The following is a 20,831-nucleotide window of genomic DNA, read 5'->3' as shown; positions in this document are numbered from 1 at the left end:
CAGTCACTGGCGCTGTAACACTACGCTCTGCGTGCGGCCCATATGTTGGTGAGTGCAGTGCAAAAGTTTGTTGCCAGTGCAAAGAGGCAAGTTAATGCAGTGAACATAAAGGCAGCAAATCCAGTTGAATATATGAATCCAGTGGAACATAAGCAAATTCCGTGAATCCAGTGCAAGTCAATGTTATCATTGCAGAGAGACAAGTGAATGCCTTGGAAGCAAGGCAGTGAATCCAGTGCAGGTGCAAACAAACAGAGATCAGTGCAAATAAATGCAGTGTAATTGGGCGGAGTCTTTTGGGGAGTGATGTTGCAGTCATTGTCGCAAAATGTGAACGTGAAGTGGTTTTTTCTTCCTCGTGATGTTAGTTATGCCATATGCCACCTCTCCATATTACATAGAGCGAGCAAACTCCTTACAGTTAGCTCGGGATTCGAACCCCGGTTGCTGGCGCCGTAATGGCATTGCACCTCCCCGCTACGCTCTCCTTGCCACCCATATGTCAGCGAAATGCAGTGCAAATGTATGTTGTCAGTGCAAAGAGGCAAACGGCAGACGTACAATGCCTGTATTTACTGAGGAGAAGTTCAGGAACTTTAGTTACTAAGCCTAGTTGGAAGGTTGTCCAGGAGATCTCTCCAGGGAGCAGTGAAATACAGGTGATCTTTCATCAGGGTACAAGACTCATAACTCAGAAACACCACAGGCGCAAGTGAGTTATGTGGGTCTTTTTACATATTAAAGGTCTGCAACTGGCTACTAAATCGTTTTTTTTACTTCATGCTGTGTTGTTTTAAGCCTGGTAAGCAGTTTAAGAGTGTAGACAAATAAAAGGGAAAGACTTGTAGAAAGTGCTATGTATTTCTAAGCTACTCAGTCCTACGACCCTGCTGCTTGCTGCAGCCTCTCTGAATTCTTCCCTCTTGCTCCATACTCCTGTAGCACATGGGTAGGGGGATTCTAACGCAGTAAAAGGTGTTTTATTTTTCAGTCAATCCAGTGGTGAATTAACTAACAGCCATGATCCTAGGCTGGGCTTTAATAAGGTCCCACCAGGGTTGGGAAGCATTCGTGGGCCATGCCTACCCACCCAATGGCGTATCTACGGAAAATAGGGCCTATGGCAAGCACTGAAATTGTGCCCCTGTCCAAACATCTGACACCCATCTTTTAGATAATTCCACTGACTCAAAAATACAAGTCAAACTCTCAATGCTGCAGGGATCTCCCAATGCACCAATTCCCTGCCCAGCCCAGCTGCCAGCCCCTTCTCCAGGCTGTACCTGCAGTTGCCTCTCTGCTGTTGTTGGCATTTCTGTGTGTCGATTAACAAAGGGAAACAATAGAGGCAGACCTTTATCAAGGGCAGAAACTGGCTGTGTCTAGTACAGAAGTGGTACCACTGATTCCTTATATATGCAGCACGATCTCTAATGGACCATTGTTGTGGTCAATATTTTTGATAACTCAGAATCAGAATTTATTGTCACGAACATGTCACAAAATGTGTTGTTTTGCAGCAGCGTCACAGGGCAAACATTTCGATAAACCACACTACAACTTAAGTAGAAATAGTGCAAGAAAAAGAAAAAGTGAGGCAGTGTCGGCGGTTCATTGATCATTCAGGAATCTGATGGCAGCGGAGAAGTAGCTGTCCTTGTGCCGCTGAGTGCTCGTCTTCAGGCTCCTGTACCTTTTTCCGATGGTAACTGAGTGAAGCGGGCATGGACAGATGGGTGGTGGGGGTCCTTGAGAATAGAGGCTGCTTTCTTAAGAGATCACCTCTTGTAGATGTCCTTGATGGAGTGAAGTCTTGGGCCTGTGATGTTGCAGGCCGAATTAACAACCCTCTGGAGTTTTTTCTTGTCCTGAGCGTTGGTACCTCTGTACCAGACAGTGATGCAACCAGCCAGAATGCTCTCCACCTGTAGAAGTTTTCAAGAGTCTTCAGTGAAACAGCTACATAATTTACCCTAAAAGGTACTACCAATTCATTGTGTCAGTGATGCTTATGGGATCCTGCTGTGAAAATCAGCTGCAATATTCATCAGGTTGCAACAATGGTTACTATTGAAAACATATTTCACAGGCCAAGGTTGCTACATGGAGGAAAATTCTTGAAGGCTGTAACTCACATCAATGTCCAACTTTGCATTGTGCTGTGGACACGGAAAGTGAGTTGTACCAGCTATTCAACAGCTGAGTGGGTCCAGCAGTTCTCCAGAAGCCCTGTACGATGCCTGCACAAAGATCTTCACCACACCTGCAGTCAAAAGCAAGGCAAGACTATAATCTGTCTCCCTTTTGTTTTGGATTACCTTGTAAAATTCCCTCACTACGTCGGTAAGCCAGGAATCGACCCTTGACGTTGACACAACTTTCTGAGTCTATTTACCTTTTCAGACCCTCTCAAGACTGGTTAACCATGTTTGCCACATTTTGGAAAATTTTAATTTTCAGCTATTAATTTAGTCAAGCAGCACGGGGACAGGCCCTTCCAGCCTGTCACCCCGTGCTGCCAAAATACCCCAACTGGCCTACAACCCCTGTGCATTTTGAAGAGTGGGTGGGAGCCAGAGCACCCGGAGGAAACCCACGTAGACACAGGGAGAATGTACAAACAACATACAGACAGCGTTGGATTCGAACCCAGGTCGCTGGCGCTGAAACAGCGTTGCGCTAACCGCTATGCTAACTGTGTTGCCCCTTGTTAGCAGATTCTGAGGTGAGCACTAATTAGCTGCACCATCAAACTTTATCAATGCCCTTGAGCTCATTTACATTTCTAGCTCCATGATACATTAGTATGCTTTTAAAGAAAATAAATATATTTTATCAGTGCCACACTCTGTCTCTGTTGAGTGCAAAAAGCAGGTTAGATCAGTCGCTGGTGGTCTGGCAGAAGTATTTACAGTGTCAACGAATCAATATTTATGGCGTCAGTGAGTCACAAAGAGGGAATTTACACCAGCCCAGCATTAAATGGGGACCCTGTTCTAGATCATTAGACACCCCTGGTTGGGCCATCGAGTGAAGGAGGGACCTGAGTGAGATGTCACTGAGCAACACTAGCGCTTCAGCGCACTCACCTGCTGGTCACCATGAAATGCATGCCCACTCCTAATCTTATTAGCATTCTAAACCAGATGCTAAGCCATAACATCAGCAAAGTGATGGCACAGTTAGTGCAATACTGTCACAGCACCAGCGACCAGGGTTCGAATCCAGCGCTGTCTGCAAGGAGACTGTACGTTCTCCTTGTTTCTGCGAGGGTTTCCTCTGGTTCAGTCCCAACTTCCAAAACATTCCGGGGTTGCAGGTCAATTGGGTGTAAATAGGCAGGCACGGGCCAAAGGGCCTGTATGTCTAAAAAAAGAATTGAACCTCAAGCTCATTCAGGTTACTTTCCCCTTCAATACTAGCCCTGAGGTGTCACGGCATCACATTTAAGAGGAGGTTCTGAATTTGCCAGCGGTCAGTCCTGCAAACTGATTGGGATTTGTCTGGCAATCTGGTAGAATTGGCGACGGAGGGATCTCAGGGGTTCATGAGCACAGCAAATCTCACACTTTATCATGTCAAATATTGAAGTTCAAATTGATTGTCAGAGTACAAAACCCTGAGATACTTTTTCATCTTTGGGTGAGATGGTTGTGGTGGTACACCACTGGCCTACAGCAGAGGGCAACCTCTGTACCTGCAGAAGAGCCTGGGGACAAGACAACACTTGGCCGGCTGTCAGTCAGCTGACCTGAATGGACCAAGCCCCACCGACAGCACACCACAATGGTAGAACCCAAGGGATCTTAAGCCAGACAGAGCAAAGAAAAACTAGGATTGATAAAAATACCTTTGATGACCTCATGCTCACCCTTCAGAATCAATGAAGGTTTTTAAAGACTTATTGGTAAATAGGAACTACTGCAACCAATATGTGCACACACAACAATGTTTTTCCTTTCTAGGTACCGACAGATGCTCGTCTACTGTCAGGTTTATTGTCATCCGTTTGTACACGTACAACCCAACGAAACAGTGTTCACCAGTCCTCGGTGCAAAACGCGCAGGCACACAACCAAACATAATACACATACAGACAATCAATACCTATGCAGGAAAAGTATTTATACATAAATAAATATTGCTTCATGAATACGAGCATCTCGGATGGTTGATGTGAGCCGTTCCTTTGGTCGTTCAGCATCCTCACTGCCTGTGCGAAGAAGCTGATCCTCACCCTGGTGGTGCTGGCTCAGATACTCCTGGATCTCTTTCCTGACAGGAGCAGCTGAAGGATACTGTGTGCAATGATTTGCAATGATCCCCGTAGATCACGTCAATGGGTGGGGGTGGGGGCAGGGGGGAGAAAGGGAGGGGGAATGCCAGTGATCCTCTCTGCCACTCTTACAGTCCTGTATTTGACCTCTGATCCATTTCTCTGCAGCAACTATACCACATTGTGACGTAGTCGGACAGGATGTTCTCGATACATCTCCTGCAGAGGGTGACGTAATGGTGGCCGTTAGCCTTGCCTGCTTCAGGCATCTCAGGAAGTGCAGTCACATTTGCGGCTTCCTAACAATTGAGGAGATGTTGCGTCCCCTGGCTGCAAGGAAGACTGTTGGAATGGTATTTGTTGTAGGACCAGTGATCTGGGGGGGTCACAAATTTGAAAACTAGCGCTAACAGTTAAATATAGCTGGAATAAAAGATGAGTCTTGGGAATGATTATAAAATCTAATTGGCTTCCTGAAAGCCAAGAAAGATGCGATTCCAGCCTACGGTAATGCTGTGCTTTGAAGTGGTCTGGCAAACTGCGAAAAAAAATTACATTCATGTAATAATCTGTTGCTATAGCAATGGGGATGATACATCATCTGTTCTGAATGGTAGTGGGCTGAATGAAAACTGTAGGCCAGCTGTAAAGCAGATATTCTCCTGATTCAAAGTGGGGCTGTCGACTGATGTGTAAGAGAGGAGTCTGTACTTCATTCAAAGGATAATCTTCAAAGAGAGGGTCATGCTAGGGTGGTCCTAGCGAGGGATGGCATGCAGTGAGCCTGGGGAAATCTACTTCATCCTGAAAAACTTAGTGGTTGGGTCAATGAGCTATTCTGGAAACTCCAAATAACTAAATGCAAGTTAAAATTAGGTTAGCCAAGAAGAAGATTCATTATGGTAGAAAATTGCCATCATTTTCAATTCAAGCATACAATATGATACAAGAGTGGCTGACAAGGCCAGACCTTTGATTATAGAGAGTGTCTTTTTGAAATGTTGTAATAGAACCATAGAGAGATACAGCAAGAAACAGGCCATTCAGCCCATCTAGTCCACACTGACCATCAGTCCCCTATTTGCACTCATCCTACATTATTCCTAGATTTTAATTCACCCCACATTAGAACTATAGAACATTACAGTACAAAATACAGGCCCTTCATCCCTTCTAGTCTGTGTTGAACTATTGTTTCACCTGGTCCCAATTCATAACCCTCTGTACCCCTCCCATCCATGCACCTGTTCAAATTTTTCACATCCAACTTGAGCCTGCATTCACCACTTCAGTTGGCAGCTTGTTCCGCCTTCCCACTAATCTTCTGTGTGAGGAAGTTCCCCCTAAACATTTCCCCTTTCACCCTTAACCCATGCCCTCTGGTTTGTATCTCACTTAACCTCAGTGGAAAAAAGCCGACTTGCATTTACTCTGTCTATCCCCCTCATTATTTTGAACACCTTGATCAAATCTCCCCTCAGTTTCCTCCGCTCTGGGTATAAGGTCCTAAACTGTTTAACTTTTCCCTGTAACTCCGTTCCTGAAGTGTCGGGAACATCAAGTAAATCCTCTCTGCACTCTTTCAATTTTATTGAGAACTTTCCTGTAGTTAGTGACCAAAACTGCACATAATACTCCTAAACTCAATACTTTGATTTATGAAGGCCAATATGCCAAAAGCTTTCTTTATGTCCCTATCTACCTGTGATTCCACTTTCAGGGCATTATGTACCTATGTTCCCAGATCCCTTTGTTCCTCCGCAGGGCCCAACCATTTACTGCGCATGTCCTTCCAAAATTCAACCCCTCACACTTGTCTTCACTAAATTTTTCAGCCCATTTTACCAGCTGTTCCAGATCCCTCTGCAAACTTTGAAAGCCTTCCTCGCTGTCCACAGTGCCTCCAATCTTAGTGTCATCTGCAAACTTGCTGATCCAACTCATTAACTCCCCCTCCATACCTCCACTACCTGCACCCTCAGGGAAATTTACTGTGTCCAATTGGCCTAATGAGCTGCACACCTTTGTGATGTGGGGGAAAGCATGCTGTTCTTCAGTGACTTAGCTCTTCTTATCCCTGACAGGGGCTTCTCGTGCGCTTGCGCGCAGATTTTCCAGGGCACTCTAGAGGGCAGTAGTGGGCTGAGGAAGACATGGCAGTCCTGCCCTACAGGACATCGCGGGATCAATCATCTTTTGTGAAAATTAACCAGTCCAGTTTAATTACTTAATTAATTGAAATCAAATTTATAGGCGCACAGGATGGGATTTGAACCCACAGCTTTCAAGTTCAGAATCAGAATTTTTTGTCGTGAGCACATCACGGATTCTTTGTTTATGCGGCAGCGTTGCAGGGCAAATATTTCTGTAAATTACATTTCAAAAATAAATAAATAGTGCAAGAAAATAAGAGAAAGTGAGGCAGTGTCTGCGGTTCATTGTCCATTCAGAAATCTGATGGCAGAGGGGAAGAAGCTGTCCTTTTGCGGCTGAGTGCTCGTCTTCAGGCTCCTGGGCCTTTTCCCTGATAAGAGGAGAGTGAAGAGGCCATGGCCTGGGTGGTGGGGAGTCCTTGAGGATAGAGGCTGTTTTATTAAGACACCGACTCCTCGATGGAGTATGTGCCCATTATGTTGCTGGCCAAGTTAACAACCCTCTGGAGTTTTTTCCAGTCCTGCGCAATTCCATACCAGACAGTCATGCAACCAGATAGAATGCTCTTCATAGTAAACCTGTAGAAATTTTTCAGAGTGTTTGATGACATTCCAAATATCCTCAAACTCTTTATGAAGTTTAGTCACTGGCAGGCCTTCTTCATATGGAGATCCTCAGAGATGTTGGCCCCCAAGAATTAGAAGTTCTTGGGCCCCCCCCCCCCACTCCACTTGTTCGTGTTCTCCTGATTTTCTCCTCCTCCTGAAATCCACAATCAGCTTGTGGGTTTGTTGTCATGACACCACTCAACGAACTGATCTGTTTTTCTCCTGTACACCTCCTCGTTGTCGTCTGTGATTCTGCCAATTAACGTGGTCGTCGTCGGCAAATTAGTGGACAGCATTCGAATTATGTCTGGCTACTAGGGGGCCACTCCAAAACGAGACATTACTACATGTATATAGTGTGTTTGCAATATGGTTTAAATGTTATTTTTTTTTTAATTTTAAACGCTCTGTATATATGGTAACCTATGACCATGACCACCTCTTTGAAAATTTGGAAATGGCCACCCTACTAGCCAAATAGTCATGGATGCAGAGTGAGCTTGCATCCTTGAGGTGGGCCTGCATTGATCGTCAGTTAGGAGGAAACATTGTTTCCAATTGATGTCAACTGTGGTCTTCTGATGAAGTCAGGGATCCAGTTGCAGAGTTGGGTGCAGAGGCCCAGGGTTTGGAGATCGTTGACCAGCACTGAGGGAATGATGGTGTTGAAGGCTGAGCTCCCAATGTAGCAATCCATCATCTTTCTTGCAGTCCACCCGAAGATATAATACCATGTGGTTGCAGTGATAAACAAGAGAGGGGTTTACCTAGGAGTCAGACAGGCCTACTGGCCCCATCTCTTTGATAGCCAATGCTTGTCCCATTGATGAGTATTTGGACCACAGCCTTCTATTCCTTGTCTGCTTCAGTGAGAGAGTACAGGGACATATTACAGCTCAAACCCCCCCCACCCCCTCCCCCTCCAGGAACCAACTGAGTTCAACATTATGCTGCCTCCTGGACAATACATGCTTCTTTCATTGAGGAGATCAAAATTGCACTTATCACTACAGATGTGATCAGACCAATATCCTGTACAAATGCAGCAGGATTTCAGAATCAATAAACACAAGCCTATAATTTCTCTTTCCTATTTCTTACTGTAGCTGCACATTACCTTTCTGTGTTCGCTCAACAAGAGGGCCAGCTCTCTGAGACTGTGAGCTGCAGTCAGTTAATCCACGGTGATCCCAAGTCCTCATTTCTATAATGAGCCATTACGGATTGAACATATCCTTCCTGTGCAGTACTGAAAGGAACAAATTGGAAATGAGTCAATTTAATGAGCAAACACTGACCCACAAAGTTGAGCATTTAGCGAGGCATTAATCATCCCATGTTACTTCTGTTCCAAATTACAGCTCCATTTGTGAAAGCACAATTGGGAATGTCCCAAATTGGTCACTGATGCATGTTAGTTTTTATTATGTGCAGCACAGGTTGCAACTAAGTATTGTATTAAGTGCATTGACTGGGTGAGGGGGTGCAATTGAGTGTGACACTCATTGACCAGGATATGTTGAGTGGCACTCACTGACTGGGGGTGCAATTGAGTGTGACACTCATTGACCAGGATATGTTGAGTGGCACTCACTGACTGGGGGTGCAATTGAGTGTGGCACTCATTGACCAGGATATGTTGAGTGGCACTCACTGACTGGGGGTGCAATTGAGTGTGACACTCATTGACCAGGATATGTTGAGTGGCACTCACTGACTGGGGGTGCAATTGAGTGTGACACTCATTGACCAGGATATGTTGAGTGGCACTCACTGACTGGGGGTGCAATTGAGTGTGACACTCATTGACCAGGATATGTTGAGTGGCACTCACTGACTGGGGGTGCAATTGAGTGTGACACTCATTGACCAGGATATGTTGAGTGGCACTCACTGACTGGGGGTGCAATTGAGTGTGGCACTCATTGACAGGATATGTTGAGTGGCACTCACTGACTGGGGGTGCAATTGAGTGTGGCACCCACTGACTGAGAGAGGGGGCAATTGAGTGTGAGACACACTGACTGGGAGGTGGGGACAATTGAGTGTGACACCCACTGACTTGGTGGGACAATTAAGAGTGCCAGTTGTTGACAGGAGGGTTCCACAATTAAGTGTGACATTCATTGACTGGAATGTAATTAAGTGTAACTTATTAACAATGGATATATTCAGTTTGGCACTTGCAGAGATGAGGTGGACAAACTGTGGTTTGGATGTTGGAAGCTCAACATACATTATGGAGAAAGCAGTGGCCTGCCCACTCATGCAAAGTTTAACTTGAAAGTAAGTGGGTTTATCTAGTGCTATAGAAATCACTCTTATCCTCCTAAGCAACTTGCATTTGAACAACTAATGGTTCAAGAAGTGCTTTGAAAAAATTAGAAATCTTTCCCTGGGTTAATGAGGGAGCCCCTCCCCCCCCACCCCGACCCCTTCCTAGGTAGGGTCATAGATGCTGAGGAATTATGGTCATAGATGGTCCCAATTTTTCCCTTAAGAAAGATCTTATTTGCAGACAGCAGAAGAATGTTCTATTAGACAAAACATATTTGTTCCTCTTTGAATGCTTGTCAGTTCTTTACTAACATACAAGAGCATGGTGATTATGAGGCATGTTCATTGTTGGGGCATTGAAGACAGAGTGGTGAGGAGGTGTTGATCGTGGAGTGGCAAGGGGTGGGCGTTGAACATAGAGTGACAAAGGATTGGGGTGGGGTGTTGAATGTGGAGTAGTGAGGTGTGGAATGGGGTGTTGAACATAGAACGGGGTGGGGTGTTGAATGCAGAGTGATGAGGATTGGGGTGGGGCCAGGTGTGTAATTTTGATTAAATGGAAAGATAATACTCTACCTACACATACACAATGGCTATTGTCAATCTGTATTTAATAATCTATATAATCTTCATATTGTATTAGACCCTGATATATTTTTATTAGGGAATATGCAACCGTTGATTGATTTAGAATTAGATAATTACCAGATCTCTTTTATTTATTTAGCGCTGGCAGTGGCCAAGAAATGTATAGCGATTACTTGGAAGAATAGAAATGTATTGTCTTTAGATAGGTGGTATTCAGAGATGAAGTTTTGTTTGGTTATGGAAAGAATATCTTTTTCTATACAAGATAAGATGTCTTTTTATGAGTTAAAGTCGACCCCATTTATTGATTATATACAATTTAATAAGTTTGAATTAATCATTTTTTTCTTTAAAAAAACTTTTTTTAAATTATATATTTTTTGTTTTTTTTTCTTTTTTTTAGTTTTTTTATTAGTTGTTTTTTTCGTTTAAGTTCTTTTTGTTTTTGTTTTTTCATATATATTATATAATAAAAAATTTTTGGATTAATAATTAATACTTAATATATTTTTTTGTTTTTTAATATATATCAATCTTTTTTTTAAGATATATATTTTTTATTTTTTATTATACTAATAGTATTAATTCACTCTTTATCGTGGGGGTGGAGAGGGGGGGTTTAGGGGATAAAAATCATTTTTTTTTAGTCTTAGTTTTTAGTTGTTGGGGGAGATGCTGAGATTGGTATTGTATTAACTGTGTTACTTTGTACTTGTATTACTTTATTTTGTATTTTTTCTGTACGTGAATTACTTACTTTCTTCATATGTTAAAATTAATAAATAAAGTTTCAAAAAAAAACACAATGGCTATTGTGTTTTGTTTTAAAAAATTAGATATATAGTCAATGATTCAAATGATATGGCTCGTTCATAGATGATTATCACAACCTTAAGATTTAGTGTTGATCTGCAATCTTGGCACTTGGATTTATGAATGTTAAGCTTGCTTAGGTGAAGGGGTTTTGAAATTCTTTTTGTTTTTCTTTTGTATGTTCTTTTTATTATCATGAGTACGTTTTGGAACTTGTGATCATTTTTTTTAACTTTTTTCTGATCATCTAGCACATATAAGTTTTTTGGTTTTAAAAAAAAAACAATATTTTAAAAGGAAGTGCATGTGGCTATTTATTCTGCATTCTCTTGGACTGCTTGATATGTTAGAAACTGTCCTGTTCAGTAGTAACACTTGATTGATAGATGAACAATTTTTCATAAGGGGAAAAACTGCATGGAAGCAGTGTTGCAATATGATTTTTGAGTCAAAAACCTGCCAAGGTTATGAATTTGAAATTTAAAAAAAAAATGCTGGGAACATTTTATTGGTCAGGCAGCATTAAATTTAGACATTGAGCACGGTAACAGGCCATTTCAGCCCTCAAGTCCGTGCCGCCCAATTGACCTACAAGTCCAGGTATGTTTTGATCAGTGTGGGGTGGGGGGGAAAGCCCATGCAGACGTGGGGGGGAAAGTACAAATTCCTTACTGGTAGTGCAGGATTCGAATCCCATCCCGATCACTGGCGCTCTCACAGTGTTGCGCCAAACGTGTCGCCATCTGTCAAAAGAAATGCCGTTAAATTCTCAGATAAAGGGTCTCATTATCCATAATTCCTCAATTACCAATAGTCCAGTCATTGCTCTTCAAGACCTTGGTTAGTTTGCTTCTGTTAGTTATGGTCTGTTTTTTTTTGTCAAATTGCCTTCAAACATATTTGCCTACCATGTGGTTCATGACAATTGGCTAGCTGCAACGCCTCCACGTCGACAAAGCAGTTAACCTGGAATTTTTTAAAAATATTTTATTTTAATAGATTCTTAAAATTCAAACAAACCATATAATAATTTTTTAACATTCATGTAACATACAATTTGTATTTATCCCCACTCCCCCTACCTTTGTACAACTGAAAGTACAATCAATTAAATTGCATCGATACAATTCAATTAAAAAGAAAGTAACAAAACTGAAAGACGTGTCATGTCCCACTTCCTTGCTCACATTCATTTCCCTGCTGGGACAGATTGCCACAGTACCCCTATTTTGAAGTGAATCTGTGTGCCAATGTATTTCTCGTAAGGTTGCCACACCCTAACGATCCTTCGATCGTATGTGATTTTCTCCAGGTGAATGCAACTCTGCATTTCCACATTCCATCATGTGGTATTTAGTTGGGAGTCAGACTTCCACAAAACCCCTAGACACTTCCTGACTACTGCCAAGGCAACCTTCATTACCGAAATTTGGTATTTGGATAGTGTAAAACTCGCGTTCCCAATGTCTCCCAGAAGGTACACTTCTGGATCCTGTGGAAAATCCACATGTAATTTTTTAAAGCATGTCCCCAGGTCTTCCCAGGAAGATCTTACTTTTGTACATAGCCAGGTGGAGGGGACAAAGGTTCCAACCTCCACACCACACCTAAAGCACATTTCTGAAATTTCTGGCTTTGATTTTTGTGGTGTGAGGTACAACTGGTGCAAGACATTGTATTGTTCCAACCTGTATCTAGCATAGATGACTCCAGTCATGCTGACCAGATGCAGGTCCTGTCACCACTCCTCATGGATTCTTGTGTCGGTCTGACTCCCTTCTCTCCCTCGACCTGCGTAAGCCCGACTTCAAGCCCTCATTTTGGAATATGTAATGCATTCTGGAGATAAAATTACACACATTCCCCCTTTGAATTAGAATCTCCACATTACTACATTACTAGGTAGGGTCATAGATGGTACCAATTTTTCCCTTAAGAAAGATCTTATTTGCAGACAGCAGAAGAATGTTCTATTAGACAAAACATATTTGTTCCTCAATTGCTCAAATGACAAGAGCTGCCTTTGCTTGTAACAATCCTTGATACCCCTGATCCCTTCTGGCACCAGGTGTCCAGGATTTTATTCCCCAGAGACAAGGGCATTAAGTTGTTCTGGGTCAAAGACGTTTTGGGAAATAACCCCACCTTCAATCTATACATTGATTTATTCTTTACCACATCTGAAGTACATGTTTTAGAATGGGCTTGTCTGGTATGTTTGAAATTAATTTAGTGTCCCATTTGTATATAAACTCTCGCTATCTTTTCACCTACCACATGTAGTCAAATTTGTGCCTAGGAAGGGGTCGGGGTGGGGGGGGGAAGGGGCTCCCTCAAAGAGTGAGGAGATAAACCTTGCCTAGGCAAGGTTTTGATATCCATTCATTTTAAATCCCCAAAATTATAGTCCCATGTCAACCTTTCCATGGAGATTCTATCCACTTTACCATTCCACAGGAACCTCCTAACACATACATTTTTTTTTAAAAAGCCCCACAGCAATGAAATGGGTAACAATTGAGAAAGATGGTAAGCCTTGGCATCACCTTCATTCTGACATAGTTAACTCTGCCCACCAGTGTTATGGACAGAGTCCTCCATCTAGCAAGGTCCTCCTCAATCTTCTGGAGCAAAGGGATATAATTAAGTTTGTATAAATTGCACAAATCCTTGTCCACTTTGATCCCCAGATATTTAATGCCACCTTGTGGCCATTTAAATTGACTTTTCTGTTGATATTGTTTATGATCCCCGTTTGTCAAAGGCATAATCTCACTTTTGACCAGATTTACTTTGTACCCTGAGACTTTCCCATAATCCTCTAGTCTGGTCCTTAGCCTGGCGAATGATTTCACCCCCCCCCCCCCCACCCCTGGTTTGGTCAAATATGCCAGCACATCATCAGCAAAAAGGTTGATTTTCGTGCTCCACCTGGCCCACCCTGAACCCCTTTATGTCTGGATCCTGCCCAATGGCTTCCATCAGTGGCTCAATTGCCAGAACAAACAGCGCTGGGGACAATGGACAACCCTGTCCACTGCACCTGCTCAAAGGAAACACTGGAGACATCTGCCCATTTGTGATCATTTTTTTGCTTGGGGTTTACAATAACGTGTCCTCACCCAGTAAATAAATGTTTGAGCCAATCCAAATTTCTCCAGTATCTTGAACAAAAAGTCCCATTCCAATCTGTCAAAGGCCTTTTCCACAGCCACTCCTGCATCCATTCCCTGACTGTGCCAGATGTATTAGATTAAGCAATGTTGTTTGCCGATTGTCTCCCTTTTACAAATGCAGCTTGGCCTGGATTTGTTAGTTTTGGCAGCTATTCTGCCAACCTATTGGCCAAACCTTTTGCCTGGAATGTAATGCTGATGTTGCTTGAGAAGTGGTATGCATTATTCCACTATTTTCATTTGTTCATTTATTAGTTTGCAAAGATTTCTCTGAACTGGGGTGATTTAACCTTATCTACTGGTGTTGGTGTTTTTTTTTCAACAAAATTGGATGTGGCACAAGAATTTCAGAATCCAGGTGTACATTGTACTTTTCTGTATGACAACAAACTCAGTATCCCAAGACCACCTGTGAATTGGACGAGTAACACCGAACACTCCGTCCGGGTGCTCTCCAACCGGATGGCATTAACATAGACTTCTCCGGTTGCTGCCTCTCCTCCCCATCCCTCTGTCTCCTTTCCTCCAGCTCTTCACCCCCCCCCCCCTTCCTTTTCCATTCACGGAGCCATCCATCCCTGATCGATGGTGTGCCCTCCCTCTCTTATCTACCTATTGCCTTCAGCCACCTGCCTACATTTTGCCCAAGCCCCTGATGAAGGACCCAAGCCTATTTTGTTGGTTATCTTCGCTAGATAAAGTGGCCTGAGTTTCTATAGCATTGTTTTTACTTCCATAACTGAATCTGCAGGCGTTCCGATTTCATTCTATCACCTGTACAGACATTTTTGGTTACAAATGCATGGGCCAGATCAGGGAGGTGATAGGAGGCCTTGTAACTAATCCTTGTCTTCAGGAGACCCTCATGAATGTGTGTCAGAAAATGCAGGGACATCCTCATCTTCCCCTTGTCCTCTCCAGTTTTATGGGCTGAGGCACCTAATGCAATTTCCGCCCTTGGGCTGGAGCCACACAAAACTTTGCCAATACCCCCATCCACTGGCGTAGATTAATACTGCGGGTTTGGCAATTTTGATTTGTAATTTCCACTCAGAATTTCCACTTCAGAATCAGGATTTATTATCGTGAAATTCGGTGTTTTGCCGCAGCATCACAGTGCTGTCATTTATATTATGACATTACTATTTTTTCAAGACAGTGTCATTGATTATTCAGGGATCTGATGGCAACGGGGAAAAAGCTGTCCTTGTGCTGCTGAGTGCTCGTCTTCAGGCTCCTGGACCTTTTCCCCGAGTGAAGAGGACGTGGCCTGGGTGGTGGGGGTCTTTGAGGAGAGAAGCTGCTTTTTTTTTTTTTGAAGCCTCATGTCAATGTCCTCGATGGAGTGAAGTCTGGTGCCTGTGATGTCGCAGGTCGAGTTAACAACCCCCATGGAGTTTATCTTGTCCTGAGAGTTGGTGTCTCCATACCATGCAGCGACGCAACCAGCCAGAATGCTCTACCTGGTACACCTGTAGAAGTATGAATCACACTTCTAAGTTAATTATAAATAGAAGGAAGTATTTATTTTTAAATTATGTGGTGCAAAATTTCTGTTATAGGGCAATATTATGATCTAACTCGTCATGCTATGGGATAAAAATGATCACGCTTCTTACTTCATGCACAATCTTCTGTTCATTAAAAACACTCAGAACCTTAGCTTTCCTTAATCAGAAAGAATGGTTTAATCTGTCAATATACAAACAAGAAGGCTCAGTTGGCGCAACTGTACGCCTGCCTTGAGTTAAGTGAATATTAATGAGCATGGTCTCACTTCAGAACTATGTGTGCAAGTGTAGCATTACATGTCACTTTAAAGTCCTTGCCACAATCCAATCACTGGTGGAAAATTGATAGGCCTTGTCAAACTAATCCAAAATGGAAACCAAAAGGAAGTTCTGACGCATCAAAATAGGCAGAATAAAAGGAAGTGGCAAGAAGCAAAGTGAGAAAGAAATTCAGAATAAAGATTGTTTTTAAAAAAAGCAATGCTGGAGAAACTCAGCGGGTCAAACCGTGTACTTTATATAGCAAAGATAAAATGACAACCAATGTTTTGGGCTTGAGCCCTTCTTCAAGGTACCTTGATACCTTGGTATGGGCTGGTGCTACCCATTAGGCCAACTAGGCAGCTACCTTGGGCACAGATCTCAGAAGGGCGCTGTTGAAGAGAGATTCCAACAGCTAATCTAGAAAGGTGGAGGGAAGAATTGGTATGGCGCAAGTTGAATGTCGCATCCATCCACCCTTCCACATTCAGGCCGGCCAGGGTGCAAAATAGTCTGGCATTGGCTCTGGTTATGCATCTTTTATCTTTGCTAAATAAAAGTGCACAGTTTGACTGCTGCGTTTATCCAGCATTGTGTTTTTACTTCAGTACGGACTCTGCATGCAGACTGTGGTATTTTACTGAAGGCTGTTTTGTCTGCTGCAGATAAAACCAGAGCCTGCACTGCTCGAGGGCTCAACAAGCAGAGAGAATGACCAGTTCCAGGGCTAATGGAGGAATGCCCAGACATTGGCTTGCTCCTAATTTTTGCAGTGTTGTGTTGTCGGGCTAGAGGCGACTCTGATCCCACTCAAAACCAAAAATCAAGGAACTAGTCAGAAGTACGTTGCAACAGTGTTGTGTTTTACTGCCAGAAAGATTAGTTAATATGCAACCTGTGTGGTTCTGAGATCTCCATGGATCCAGTGCCACTGTCAACACTTGTCTACACAGCATAGAAGGCTGCCTGCTCATTACAACACACTCTCTGTAGCACCCAGACAGCAGCATTACAAATCCTAGCTGGCATGGGCAGAAGAGGCTTCAGGGCAGAAGGAGATAGCACTGTGGTTTACAAAGGGGCATCCAAGTACATAATTGAATACAACTCTGCAAAGTCTTCCTGATATAGAAATAGGCCATTTGGATCACCACATCCATGCTGTGACCAGTCTCGTCCTCTAACTCCTGGCCCACAGTTCTCCAAACTGAGGCGATCCAACTTCTTGTCTAGACTTGAATACCATCAGTGACTCTGCTTTCACCTTTCCCTCTGGCAATACATTCAATTTTATTTTTAATGTGGATGAACAGCGCGGCCTATGCCCCAATTAACTTACAAACCCCATAAGGTTTTAAAGGATGGGAGGAAACCAGAGCACCCAGAGGAAGCCCACTTGGTCAGCGCAGGATTCGAACCTGGATCACTGGTGCTGTAACTGTGCTATTCTGACTGCTACATTCCAGAGCCTCTGCCCTCTGGATCAGCAAGGTCACTCTAAATTCTCTTGCCCTCTTATCCAAAATCCCGGTCTTCTAATTGTATTCACCTCTCCTTGTTCAAACAGGCCAGGAAGGCCCAGTTTGAATGCCTGGAGAATAGCCAGGCAGGAGGTGACTGAAATGGACTCTTCCGGTAATCCCTGAACACAGAGAAATTTCATGATTTCACAAGCTGCGTTTGGGTGAGTGGAAGAGATTGCTCACAGATAAACATGATAACACCTCTTGATATTACAGGTACTCCCTGACTTGAGACCTATATGACTTGCATCCATCCACATGTACGACCAAAATTTTTTTTAAAATAAAGAAAGAAAATATAAAATTTATGCCGTTTCTTGATTCCTGTGCATACACGCGAGCCTTTGGTTGGCGCATGGATGGTGGGTTCGCCTATGGGAGGTCGGTGGGCGCATTACACGAGAGTGAAGGGCGCAAATTCAGAGTCATTAGGGCACTTAACTCGCGCATGCGCCAACCGTACTCCTATATGAAACCCACTGCACATTGCACCACCTGAACACCTGGGATGCGCACAGGAATCAAGATGCCGTGCCCAGCCTATGGACCCTGGGACGCCGACTAAACAAGGTAAGTACGCACATTTTGGCTTTTACATGCCCTGTATCCCTGTTATAGTTTGTCAAATATAACATAAATGTGTAAATTTTATATTTTTTCTTTTTTTTAACAAATGTACGCAATTCTGACATACGTCCATTCTGAGATACAACTGATCCTTCATCCTGAGATACAACTGATCCTTCAGCCCAAATTACAGCCACAAGTCGGGGTGTACCTGTATATCACATACACCTACCCACCTGATTCCCCCACATGCACACACCCCTCCCCTCACTGCACCTTTCACTTGTGTGTATACACACGCCACTGCTCACTTCATTCATGCATACAGACACGCTCCACTGAGGAACTGCCTCAGAATGGATCTTTCAGAGAAGGAAATTAATGACCATTATTTTGCTAGGAGACCTGGCAATCTCTCCACTTCTTTTGGAGACTGCTGACACAGGTCAGGCAAATCCCTCACATCTCTTTGTCCAGCTGTTTGCCTTCCTGGTGTTGTCTCAGCAAATGGCCGCTGTGGTTGCGAATGCAGCCATTTGTAGGGGAAAGCCAGGGGAGGAGAACGACCACCCTCCACTATGCATCAACAACTCTGCAGTGGAGAGCATCAAGTTCCTTGGAGCTCTCCACTATGCATCAACAACTCTGCAGTGGAGAGCATCAAGTTCCTTGGAGCTCACTTAACAAGTGACCTATCGTGAACACTCAACAACTCGTCAGGAAGGCGCAACAGCGACTGCACTTCCTGAGAAGACTGAAGCGGGCAAGGCCACCTTCTACAGGAGCTCCATTGAGAGCGTCTTGGCCGACTGCATCACAGGGTGGTACGGTTGCTGCAGAGAAATGGATCTGGGGTCAATCCACAGGACCCCTTCCACTCTGCACATAGCATCTTTTTTAAAAAAAAACACCTTGAGACTATTCCTCCTCGTGTTGGGCATTTCAGCCCTGGGGAAAATGCTTCTGGCTATCCACGTGATCAATGCCTCTCATCATTTTGAACACCTATAATCAGGTCACCCCTCATTCTCTGTCATTCCAACGAGAAAAGATCAAGTTCACTCAACCTACCCTTGTGCTCTCCAGCATTTTTTCTAAATCTTCCCTGCACACTCTCTACGTAGCATCCACGTCATTTCCTGTAATGAGGTGACCATACTCGTCCCATTTTGTTCTCACCACATTCCAGATTTATTGTCAGGGTCCATAGAGGACATTACATACAACTCTGAGATTCTTTATCCTGTGGGCCAGGCAGAATTACCACTAATTAGTAGTGCAAGAAATAAACTGTACAAAACCTGAACATGTAAACAAATAAAGAACTATAAACAGATAGCAAAAGTAATCAAACTGACTGTCCAATACAGAGAGAAAAAAACCAGTGCACAAGTAAGACTCCTTAAATGAATCCCTGATTGAGTTTGTTGTTGAGGAGTCTGACGGTGGAGGGGAGCAGCTGTTCCTGAACCTGGTGGTACGAGTCTTGTGGCACCGATACCTCTTTCCCGATGGCAGCAGCGAGAACAGAGCGTGTGCTGGGTGGTGTGGATCCTTGATGATTGCTGCTGCCTTCCAAAGGGAGCATTCCCTGTAGATGTTGGGGAGGGCTTTGCCTGTGATGTCCTGGGCTGTGTTCACTACCCTTTGGAGGGCTTTATGCTGAAGGGTATTTTCCATTGACTCTCTTTAGACCAATTGGATTCAAAATTGTCTGTGTGGGAGAAAGCAGAGGGTGGTAGTGGATAGTTGCTTCTCAGACTGGAGGCCTGTGACTAGTGGTGTGCCTCTGTTAGAACCATTGTTATTTGTTGCATATATTAATGATCTGGATGATAATATGTTAAATTGGATCAGCAAGTTTGCTGATGACCCAAAGATAGGAGGCGCTGTGGACAGCAAAGAAGATTTTCAAAGCTTTCAGAGGGATCTGGACCAGCTGAGAGATTGGGCCAAAAAATGGCAGATGGAGTTAATGCAGACAAGTGTGAGGTGATGCATTTTGAAAGGGCAAACCAAGAGAGGAGATGTATAGTTAATGATAGGGTGGAAGAGCAGAGAGATCAGGGAATACAGATACATTGTTCCCTCAAGGTGGAGTTGCATGTGGACAGGATTGTAAAGAAAGCTTTTGGTATCTTAGCCTTTATAAATCAAAGTATTGAGTATAGGAGTTGTGATGTTATGTTGAAGTTGTGAGACATTGGTGAGGCCAAATTTGGAATATTGTGTGCAATTCTGGCCACTTAACTACAGGAAGGATATCAATAAGACTGAAAGAGTGCGGAGAAGATTTTGCTAGGATTTGAATTACAGGGAAAGATTAAACAGGTTAGGACTTTATTCCTTGGAGTGAAGAATAAGGAGAGATTTGAGAGGTTTTCAAGATTGTGAGAGGTATCGACAGAGTGGATGCAAGTAGGCATTTTCCACTTAGATTGGGGGAGATAAATACAAGAGTCATAGCTTTAAGCTGAATGGGGAACATTAGGGGAAGCTCTTCTCAGAGAGTGGTGGGAGTGTAGAATGAGCTGCCATTTGATGTGGTGAATGCAAGCTCAATTGTGTGATAAGAATAAATTTACATGGGAGAGGACTGGAGGCTTATGGAATGGGAGTAGGTCAATAGGACTGGGATATGATGCTCAGCACAGACTAGAACTGCTTGTTTTCTGTGCTGTAGTGTTCTATGGCTCTATGGTTGCAGCAGTAGGCCCATCTGGGCACCCTCCACCAAACAGCATTAACATCTGTTTAATTCCCCCCCCCCCACCCTCCCCTTCTTCCTCCCCCGTTGCCTTTTCACAGTGTGTCTCTGTCGGTCTGGCTTCCTCCACCTCCCATTCTTCAGTCTTTATCCTATGCCTTGTTTATACCTTGAAGGGCTCAGGCCCATAATGCTGGTAATATATCTTTACCTCCTGTGGATCCTTTCGAGACTGGCTAAGTTCCTCTAACATTTCTGCGTGTGATTTTTTTTTTTCACACAGTGGCCAAACAACTTAACTTGATTGCAAACCTAAGCCAAGCCCTGTGTATGACTGACTATGTTCCCACCTATTCCTGGTTGTGGATTC

The sequence above is a fragment of the Narcine bancroftii genome, chromosome 6 (assembly GCF_036971445.1).
Source record: "Narcine bancroftii isolate sNarBan1 chromosome 6, sNarBan1.hap1, whole genome shotgun sequence".
NCBI lineage: Eukaryota > Metazoa > Chordata > Chondrichthyes > Torpediniformes > Narcinidae > Narcine > Narcine bancroftii.
Note: the sequence above shows the minus strand (reverse complement) of the source record.